Raw genomic sequence first — 12,261 nt, 5'->3', positions numbered from 1 at the left:
GCTCGTTGACAATGTGAATATTCACATTGACATGTTAACATTCACATTAATAGGAGTGTAAAATTGGCCCTCGTCCCGTGACGGCGCGAAACTCGCCCGCGGCCCATGGGCGGCCCGGGCCGGGCCTGGTCCGGCCCATGACAATGTGAATATTCACATTGACATGTTAACATTCACATTGATAAGAGTATAAAATTGGGCCGCGGCCCATGGGCGGCCAAAAGCCTGCCCGCGGCCCGGGGCGGGCCCGGCATGGCCCGTTGACAATGTGAATATTCACATTGACATGTTAACATTCACATTGATAGAAGTGTAAAATTAGCCCGCACCTCATGGCTGCCTGAAACCCGCCCACGGCCCGTGGGCGGGCCCGGCCCTGCCTGTTGACAATGTGAATGTTCACATTGACATGTTAACATTCACATTGATAAGAGTATAAAACTGGACAGCAGTCCAGGGCGGGCCGTCCCGGCCTGGCCCGTTGACAATGTGAATATTCACATTGACATGTTAACATTCACATTAATAGGAGTGTAAAATTGGCCCCCGTCCCGTAGTGGCGCGAAACTCGCCCGCGGCCCATGGGCGGCCCGGGCGCGGGCCTGATCCGGCCCGTTGACAATGTGAATATTCACATTGACATGTTAATATTCACATTAATAAGAGTATAAAATTGGCCCGTGGCCCATGGACGGCCAAAAGCCCGCCCGTTGCCCGGAGCGGGCCCGGCCCGGCCCGACCTGTTGACAATGTGAATATTCACATTGACATGTTAACATTCACATTGATAAGAGTGTAAAATTGGCCCGCAGCTCGTAGGCAGCCCGAAGCCCGACCGCAGCTCGAGGCGGGCTTGGCCCGACTCGTGACAATGTGAATATTCATATTGACATGTTAACATGCACATTAATAGGAGTGTAAAATTAGCCCACGCCCCGTGGCTGCCCGAAACTCGCCCACGGCCCGTGGGTGGCCCGGGGCGAGCCCGGCCCGGCCTGTTGACAATGTGAATATTCACATTGACATGTTAACATTCATATTGATAAGTGTGTACAATTGGCCCGTGACCCGTGTGCAGCCCGAAGCTTGACCTTAGGCCGGGGCGGGCCCGGCTCGTTGGCAATGTGAATATTCACATTGACATGTTAACATTCACATTGATAGGAGTGTAAAATTGGCCCACAGCCCGTGGGCGGCTCGAAGCCTGATCGCAGCCCGAGGCGGGCTTGGGCCGACCCGTGACAATGTGAATATTCACATTGACATGTTAACATTAACATTGATAGGAGTGCAAAATTTGTCCGCTGCTCGAAGCTCGTCCGCGGCCCGAGGTAGGCCCGGACCCAAACCCGAGCCACCCACGGGCTTCAGGCCGCCCGTGGGACGCGAGTCAATTTTACACTTTTATCAATGTGAATGTTAACATGTCAATGTGAATATTCACATTGTCAACAGGCCAGGCCGGGCCCGCCTCGGGCCGCCCACGGGCCGTGGGCGTATTTCGGGCAGCCACGGGGCACGGGCTAATGTTACACTCTTATCAATGTGAATGTTAATATGTCAATGTGAATATTCACGTTGTCAACGGGTCGGGCCCGCCCCGGCCCGGGGCTGGGCTTCGGACTGCTCACGGGTCACGGGCCAATTTTACACTCTTATCAATGTTAATGTTAATATGTCAATGTGAATATTCACATTGTCAACGAGCCGGGCCGGGCCCACCCTAGGGAGCGGGCGGGTTTCGGGCCGCCCACGGGCCAATTTTACACTCCTATCAATATGAATGTTAATATGTCAATGTGAATATTCACATTGTCAACGGGCCGGACCGGGCTCGCCCCGCGCCGCCCACGGGCTTCGTGCCGCCCATGGGACGCGAGTCAATTTTATACTCTTATCAATGTGAATGTTAACATGTCAATGTGAATATTCACATTGTCAACAGGCTGGGCTGGGCCCACCCCGGGCCGCCCACGGGCCGTGGGCTAGTTTCGAGCAGCCACGGGGCGCGGGCTAATTTTATACTCTTATCAATGTGAATGTTAATATGTCAATGTGAATATTCACATTATCAACGGGTCGGGCCGGGCCCGCCCAGGGCAGCCCACGAGTCGCGGGCGGGTTTCGGGCTGGCCACAGACCGCGGGCTAATTTTACGCTCCTATCAATGTGAATGTTAACATATCAATGTGAATATTCACATTGTCAACGGGCCGGGCCGAGCCCGCCCCGACCCGGGCCCGGGCTTCGGGCTGCCCACGGGTCATGGGCCAATTTTACACTCTTGTCAATGTTATTGTTAATGTTAATATGTAAATGTGAATATTCACATTGTGAACGGGCCGGTCCGGGCCCGCCCCGGGCGGCGGGCCGGTTTCGGGCCGCCCACGGGCCGCGGGCCAATTTTACACTCCTATCAATGTGAATGTTAACTTGTCAATGTGAATATTCATATTATCAACAGGCCGAGCTGGGCCTACTTTTTTGGCCTGTGGGCCGGCCCTGCCCGACTCGAATTTTTCCGGGCACCCACGAGGATCGACATGGGCCGGGCCCCTACACATTGACGATATGAACATTTACGTTGACGGTGTGAACATTCACATTAAGGGTATTTTGGTAATTATGTCACCCGTAGGACTTATTGAAATATAAGAAAATAATGTGAACTAAATGGAACATAAGTAGATGAAAAGGGTATTTTGGTCTTCTTATCTCAAATTGGACCTAATGGAATAGTCAAAAAGAATATGGGTTGGATGGAATAAAGCTCTTAGAAAATGGATTTATCAAAAAAGCTCCCAATTTAATTTTATTAGCAAAATGTCACATTATATATTAATTATTTTTTCTCTCCTAATTATGAATTTAATTAAACAAATTATTTTAAACATATAATTTTTTTACTTTATAAAAATTTAAAAAAAATAAAAAAATCACTAAAAATATCAAATACAAGCACAAAATAAGTAGAATGAAATGGAAGGTAGAGATTGTGTTCGTTGGTCACAGGGTGCTCTCTTAATGGTCTTAAATTCAAAAAAAAATTAAGTACAAATAATTTATTGAGGTCACTAATTAAACTTCCTCTTAATAGACAATGAAAGTAGTCTTTCGAATTAATTTGTCTAGTAAATATTGATTTATCAAAACAGGGAAAAAAATTCACTCACGTAAATTTCATAGCCATCGTCTATTGCCTCTCTTTAAATTAACACCAAAATCATAATTTAACACAAATAGATTTGAAGAAATAGTAGGGATAGAAATAGGGTGATTGATTCTCTCGCTAACCTTTAGTAAGCGCAGTAAAGGGCGATAGTCAAGGATTTGGATAATCATACACTTATATTATGTGTGATTGGATGATTTGATGAGGGGATTTGAAAAGAAAAAAATGAAAGGATGTGTAAAATTAAGTGAAATATAGGTATATTTTATTCATATTTTACTTAATTTTTTTTTTTTTTCTTTTTCTTTTCTAAATCCTTTCTTAAATTCCCGCAATCAAATATAACGTTATTCTATAATAATGAAGAACAAGTGATAATGCCATAATGTATGATGTTGATACAGGAAACCCTCATTCTCGTTACTGATGAAATTGTAGTCATTGGTGTGGTGATGGCATCAATTATTTTTATCAGTGACATTAGATATAGTTTAATTTATTGACATTAGATATAGTTTAATTTATTAAATATAAAATATATATATATATATATATATTAAGAGCAAATCACAGGAGATGTGTTAGTGCATTATTTATTGGCTTTATTTTTAAATTTTTAAATGAAAGAAGAAAATGCTTTTTTTTAGAAAAAAATTAACTAATTAAAATTTTCTAATTTTTATAACAATAATCATTGAATATAAAAGTCTACTCCTCTTTTTTTCTTTTCTTTTATGGAAAATATATAAGCCTACTTTAGAAGTGGTCAAAGTTTCTATGCAACGTATTTAATAAGTCAAGATTTTCTTCCCTCGTTATAGACACGGCACATAGACAACGATAGGCAATTTAAACCTGAGTTAGCGCCCATAAAATATAAATAAATAAATAAACAATGATTAATAAATAAACAATGATTAAAAAAAATTATCATATTTTAACTTAAAAGTTACTCTTTTTTTTTTATTATTTTGGTCTTACATCTTCTTAAATACATTCTCAAACAAATTCTTTATTATGCCTCCGTTTGGGAAGTGAGTTAGTTTTTTGACTTTTTGGCTTTTTTAGCTATTTTAATCTGGGTTAAAAAGTTTAGTTTGGGAAAGGCTTTTGACTTTTTGACTTTTTTGCCTTTTTTTTAGAGAAGAATGTAATGATTATGGGTTGGATGTGATATTTTGTTTTTTGTGACTAAATTAGCCTATTTTGTCTTTTGTGGCTAAAATAGCCAAAAAAGCCCCGTTTCTCAATACTATTTAAATATTATTTTAATCATTTTAATTTTGAATTATTTTTTATAAATTCAACATAATTAATTCCAAAATATGAAAAGTAATATATATATATATATATATATATATTCTTAATATTTGGCTAGGGTAAACTACTAGCTAGTACATTTGTTCAGTCAAAATCATCAAAAATATAATAGCTAACTTAATAATTAATTTGATAGAAGTGAAATTTAGTAATTTGTTTACTATTTTAGCCAAAAAATGAAAATAACTAATTTGATGGAGATGCTCTTAGACTCCGTTTGTATTTATGGATTTGAAATGCATGGACTTAGCATAATTCATTTAAAAAAATTAAGAAGAATAACTTAAATTTAATAGTTTATTAAAGAATTTGAAGATTATATTAAAGAGTTCTATTATGATACATTTAGTTGTCTTTTGGCAAAAAAAAATTTAGTTGGCTTTTTGGAGTTGAGATTTTTTTATCTTGAGAATAAAAAGTTTGTTTGGGTTGACCTTTTTAGATTTTATGAGAGAAAAAATGAAATGATTATAGTTTGAATATGACATTTTATCTTATTAATTTTTTAGTCTATTTTGTCTTTTAATGGTTAATTTAGCCCCAACTATAATTGCCAAACGAAGCCTTAAAATACTTTTACAAAAGTAATTATTTGATATCATATTAAGAATTTCCCTTTTAGCTATGAAGCTATTACTAAAATAATTTTGGAAAATTTATCCATAAATCACATATAGAGGAATGTTGATATATTTAGTCTTAAGAGTTTTCTTATTAATCAATTAGTCTTTTTTTTTATTATTTTGGAAAGCTGTATTTATTTGATTTGGTATCATTTGAGTTTTAGTGAATACCCATTTGTGATTCATATTTTAAATTTTGTGATTCGTTTTTGGGATGGGAATAAAAATGTGAGGTGTGGAATATTCTTTTTAGAGGGATTGGTGGTTGAAGTGTTTGTTGTCGAGTATGGAAATCTACGGTTGCGTTTGGTAGAGTTTTGTAAATATGATTTGAGAGTATGAGTTGTATTTTGAGTTTGTGAGTTGTGGAATTATGATTTGAATGTAAAAAATTTGTTTGGTTATGATTTTTGAATAATTGTTGAATTGAGTTTTGAATTGAGTGTGGAATTGAGTTTTGAAAGTTTGATTTGATATATGAAGTAAGAAAATTTGTTTGATTATGAGTTTTAGAAAGAATTTTCAAAACTTAATTTAAATTGTCATAACTCTAACAAAACACACTACTTTCATACTATCGAAAATTTTGATCAACACTCCTAACCAAACTCTTTTTAAAATTCAATTAAAATTTTTTATTATTAATAGAAAATAACATTAATCAATTTTTTAATTGAAAATACTACAAAGGAAATAATTTTTTTAAAAAATAAATATTCAAAAAATTTAAATCATAAATCTTTAAATAATTTAAATAATCTAAAAAATTTAATAAGAAAAAAATTAAAATAAATATTCAAATAATTTAAATCGTAAAAATATAAATAATTTAAATATTCAAAAAGTTTAAATAATATAAAATGTTAATATTTTAAATTTAAAAACAACTCTACACTCAAATCATAACCAAACACATAAAACAAAACTCAATTAATAAATTATTTTTAAAACTCATAACCAAACACATAACTCGAAACTTCATATTACTTTCACAACTCTACACTCAAATCGTAATCAAATACATAACAAAAAAATTAAAATATTTAAAAATATTTTATAAAATAGAGTTTGAATTTATTTTTATAAAATATTTTAAAATTTAAAAAATTAAAATCGTAATATTTTGAAATTAAAATATTTAATAATATTCAAAAAATTAAAAAAAATCGTAACATGTTTAAATATTAAAATATTTAAAATCTTAACAAAATTAAAATATTTTTAAAATATTTAAATATTTAAAATATTTAAAAAATTAAAATATTAATTTGAATTGAGTTTTGAAAATAGTTTTGAATTATGTGTTTGGTTATGAGTTTTGAAAAGTAATGATTATGTTTTGAATTAAGTTTTGAGAAATGACTGTAGAATTATGATTTGAAAGCTCAAAACAAACAACACACTCAAATCAATGGGTTGAACTATAATTTGAGAGGCTTACCAAACGGAGCCTACATGTTTGTTAGTGCGATTTCTAGTGTTATATTGGAGTATTACGTTTTTTGAATGTCACGTTTAGAAAAAGTATAATAAGTGATTTTTGTGTGTTAAATTGATTAGAGTGTTACATTTCACTAAGAAATTTTTTAGTATGTTACATTGAAGTGTTAATTTTTTTTAGTGTTACATTTGAAAAAAGTACACTCAGGAGTTTTTGTGTGTTGTGGGTCGTTTTACACACCAAAAATAAATATTAAACTATATCAAATTCCTTAAAATAATGGTAAGTTCAGGTATCAATTCACAAGGACAAATGTAAAATTAAACCAACTTAATTGTTAAATTCCTAAATTAACAAGATGATGGTTCATAAACTAATAATAATAAAAACAAACTAAGAGATTAAATTAGCAATTAAAATTGAAGTTGGAGATAGCGATTTTGGGAAAATCTTAAGCTTATGAATTCACCACTAACTACATAAATAAGGTCTCAAAATTGGAAATCAATCGTGTTATGGTTCGAACCAAATAATACTTCACAATTACAAGTTCAAAACATCAATCAAGAGATTATCACATTCCATGTATATGCACGAACCATCTCGAGTAGCACAAGTCGTTCACTCTAAGTTAGGGTTGCAACAAGACTCGTCTCTCATAATATGACTCATCTCATATCTTGAATATGAAATAATAGAAAACCATGGCATGGAAAGCATTCAACAATCACATAAAGTAAAATACTTGAAGTGAATTGTAACGCCCCGAAATAATTACAATAAACCACTCACAAAATTAATTATATAATAACATGCGATGAAATAGTTTTCTATTAATCTCAAGTACTTGTACAAAAGGGTAACATATGCAGATATACATTCACAAGTCTAACCCTGAATCTATAGCATATGTCACAACAAGAGATAAGTTATGAAAATAAAACAGATACAAATGCCCTAAAGGCTTGCAACTTTCCAAGATAGTTTTTGATTATAACAAAAGTGGAATTCAAGTCCAATACAGTTAAAGGCCCTTGGCCTGTACAAAACATACACAAAAAAAAAGAACCAACAAAATGAAGCTCTTGCTCTAAGTCCTCCCAAGCTAATGCCTTGGCGGAGGCATATTATCAGCACCTAAAATGTTTTCCTACATAGGGTGAGCTAAAACCTATTAGAAATAATCCAACACAGTATATGAATCTTAACAAAGCTATAAGGTGAATGCATATGCAACGCTCGTGCCAAAACATTTTATATCTCTTTTCAAAACTATACAATGCCAAGTTAATATCATAATTCATAAATTATTTCCTTTACAATAGAAAATAGGGCAGTGAATCACACTTTGAGAATCTTAAAACCAATACAACCTTTCACCGAAATTTCATCCGTGGGAAATCGTGAACCGACACCCATGTAAACGTAGGCTATACAAACACTATTATTACCATTTTACGAATATTTCGTCCGCGGGATCGGCACCCATGTATATGCACGATTTTTAGGACTTTCACTATGGACACTCAGGCCAACTTGTTTCAATGAGACAATACATGTTTTCCATATTCACCTTTTCTTCTCAAAACGATACACATTTCCAATGTATAAGTGTGAGATAATGCTAAATATAAATGAATGAGAAAATAGTTTCAATTCTCCTAATTCTCATGCAATTTCTACAACAATCATAGCTATCTTTCACCGATAGCCTAAAACAGATATTTCTAAACAAATACATAATTCGCATTAAAGATAAAATTTCCAAATTTTCAAAATGTAAGAAATAATAATTATCAGACTCCACCATCCTCATCAAAACCAAACCAATTTCATATTCCTAACACCAATTCTATAATTTATATAAAATCAACATTTAACATAATTAGGGCGAAACCCCATTTCTTCTAAAATCAATTCTATACAACGAGACCAACTATTTTATCACAAATCAATCTCATTTCCAATCCCACCACCATTTTCAAGAATCCATTGTAAAAACCCCTCTTTTGATCTTTAACCCAAAACCCTAGATATATTTCAAAATCCCCAAAATCACAATATTATTTTAGAAATCGCAAATAACTAAGTTAGAATTCATAGAAGGTATGAAGAATCCCTACCTCAAGCTTAGAAGACAAGAGAGAGAGAGAGAATGGAGATACTCCAAAAATGCATAAACCCAACTTTGTTCAGATCAAAAGGAAGGCCACGGTGTGCTCTACCTTTTTAACAAAGGGACACGAGTGAGGAACTCAACAGATCTAAGTGTATTCGTAGAGAGAAGTAGAATTTTAGAGAGAGAGGGTGTGGATCTAGGGTTTGGAAAAGTTTAAAGAGGGAGAGAGATATGAAAAGTGACTCAAAATTGGCTTTTCACGAACTAATATATGCATAGATCGCTCAAGCGCAAGAAGTATTGCTCGAGTGACCAAACATGATAAGTTGCACCGTTGGAGCGCAACAAGCTTCGCTCGAGCGGAGAATACCACTTCCCAGTAGCTTTACAAACCTGCAAAAGTGCTGAGAGTTCACACAGATCGCTCGAGCACAAGAAGTAACGCTCGAGCGAAGAAACAAAATTCTCAGCAACAACAGTTTGAAAAACAAGCTACCAACATGTTCCAAATGCAACCAGCACATCCTAATAGCCAAACTCAAAGATAAGTAAGGGGAAACATGACATGAATAATTGTACAAGACAATGAAACCCGGATCCAAAACATCAAATGGGTCAGATCTAAACCAGAATCGCTATAAATACTGAAAAATATATTTGAAAACTTCTTAGACACCATATAACTTGTTCAAACCATTATATAATCAAAAACTAAAAATAAAACCCTATTTACATGGCTAGGGTTTCATCAAAACCCTAGAAATAGAAGAACTAGCCACTCATGAGGGAGTGGGGAGGGATAGAAGAGATAGCGATTTTGGAAAAAATTTAGGCTTATGAATTCACCACTAGCTACATAAAGAAGGTCTCAAAATTTGAAATCAATTGTGTCATGGTTCGAACCAAATAATACTTCACACCTACAAGTTCAAAGCATCGATCAAGAGAATTATCATGTTCAATGTATAGGCATGAACCATCTCGAGTAGCACAAGTCATTCGCTCTAAGTTAGGGTAGCAACACAACTCGTCCCTCGTAGTATGACTCGTCTCAGACCCTGAATATGAAAGAATAAAAAACCATTGCATGGAAAGCATTCAACAATCACATAAAGTAAAATACTTGAAATGAATACTGAAAAATATATTTGAAAACTTCTTAAACACCATACAACTTGTTCAAACCATTATATAATCAAAAACTAAAAAGAAAACCCTATTTAAATGTCTAGAGTTTTATCAAAACCCTAGAAATAGAAGAACTAGCCACTCATGAAGGAGTGGGAAGGGATAGAAGAAGAGAAAACCATCATGGAAGATCTTCTTGAAGCATGGAAGATCTTCTTGAAGCTTAAAACCCTTCTCTTTAAACCCTAGCCCCTCCTATCTTTTGGAAAATTTTCAAAACCCCAATCTAGCGTTTTTTCTACCTTTTCATATCTCCAGCTTTTCAAAACAAGTTCAAAATATCTAGCACAATTTTTGAGGTACAGCCACATGTGCGGCAAGGGTTCTACACATGCGGAAAAAACCCTCCGCATGAGCTAGTTTTGGATTCTCTGTTTGGCTTCATTGGATGGGTCGTACGTGTAGCAATGGTCCTTCGCATGTGCGGGAAATACTTTTCTACTAAAATGTTGCATTTTTGCTCAATTTGTTCTTCCACCGCATTCAACATGATTGACATTAAACAAACAGAAAATGTACAACTTGACTGGAGAATAAGGTCAAAGGATCCTAGTTATCGGTCTCAATGATATACAATTCGTCCTCAATTATATCCCCCAACTTACAACTTACTAGTCCTCGAGCAAGGAATAAAGAAGGGAAAAAAGTAAACAAAATCTAACTACCTCCTCTTTCATGGGATGAACAATTGCATTTAACATATGCAACAAGCCTTTAACCCTTAGCGCTTTCTTTGTACTTTGGCCTAGGATCCAAGGAATAGCAAGAACCATTATTTAGACCCTAGCAATAGAATAACTGACTACAGTGAAGTGAAGTCAGGCAATGTGAGAAGTCTTCAATTTCTTCCTTTTTTTCTTTTATTTGAAACATCGGGGAGTTCCCGGGCCTTATTAGGAAGTACACGTATATAATCTTATGAGGGTTTCCAGAAATGATACCCACAAACATTAACATATTCACACCCAACAACAATTAACCACACTACTCCACCCAAGAATTAACTTATGTGCCAATTACAATGTGATATTAAGACATGATGAGTTATTGAAGGCATAATGTACAAGCATGAAGGAATCTATTGAGCAGAAACCACAATTCTGTATTACAAAAGTCAAGTCCCATGAACATGTAAATGCTAGTAAAACACATCATCAGTGCCCTTAGTGTAAAGTACAATCTCTATAACTAGTTAATTGTCCACTATAATAAACCAATATAACTCACAATAACACCCAACACATACAGAAAAAACTAAACTTTTTGCGACCAGGATTCTCTATTTTTTTTTTTCCGAAAAGCCTGTGCAATGCCCTGATCCATTAAGCTTTTCTAATCAACCCATGTTGTAAGCATTGGCCAAATGACTCCCAAACCAGACAATTTTAGGGCACTAGGTGTGAAGACATCCGTTACGGGATTAATAACTCAAGCTGAAAGACTACGGATCTGAATAAGTCATTTTCCTTATTTTCCTTCACAGTGCAATGTCCAGGTCCCTTAAGCTTTCTAATTAACCCATGTAGCAAGTATTGGGCCAATGTCTCCCAAACTAGACGGTTTTAGGGCACTAGGTATGAAGACACCCCTACGGGCTTAATAACTTGAATTAAAAAAGGCTACGAACCCAGGCAAGTCTTTTTTTTTTTTTTTTTAATGAGAATCAAGGCTACTCATTTATTCTTTTTTCTGCAACATTGGGCAATTATCAATGATGTACACCAGGGATTATAATAGAGAAGTCACCGCTATGATAATGTGTTCATGTGAATCAAGGCATACCAATGGCAAGTCTACTAATACCACAAACACAAACAATTATCTTGGTGCAAACATCACATGTGAGTATTTACCCAATAAACCCTTTTCATACAAGTCTACTATGTTCTCCAATTAACATATGCTTATATTACTACCTTACTAGCAAAAAGCCAACATCAAGTGAAGTGGTGTAATCAAGTGAAGCAAGTACAAACATGAATTATGAACTATGAGCCAAGTAAAGGTACACAAAAGAAATTACCCTTACCCCCTAACTTGAATATAACATCGTCCTCAATGAAAACAAATGTGAAGTAGATAGTAACAAGAGAGAGAGAGAGAGGGGGAAAAGGGGATATTACCAGACGGTGTAGGTGCACATCCAGCTAGGCAGATACGAACAAAACATACACACACACTTTTTTTCTTCTCTTTTTACTAAAAAGAAAAAGAAAAGAGAAATAAAAATAAATAAATAAATAAATAAAAAGAGGATAGACAATCTTTTACTAAATAGAATCCAGCAGTGGGGGGAAAGTGTTGCTCGAATAAGGCATTCATCAATGTCCGAGTTTCAAACGCTTCATCAACCCTAGTGCCGAGTTGGTCGAAGTGTTGCTAGCTTGACTTCCGATAT

The sequence above is a fragment of the Camellia sinensis genome, chromosome 1 (genome assembly GCF_055761805.1).
Source record: "Camellia sinensis isolate YWXY chromosome 1, ASM5576180v1, whole genome shotgun sequence".
In the NCBI taxonomy this organism is placed as follows: domain Eukaryota; kingdom Viridiplantae; phylum Streptophyta; class Magnoliopsida; order Ericales; family Theaceae; genus Camellia; species Camellia sinensis.
This window is presented reverse-complemented; position numbering follows the sequence as displayed.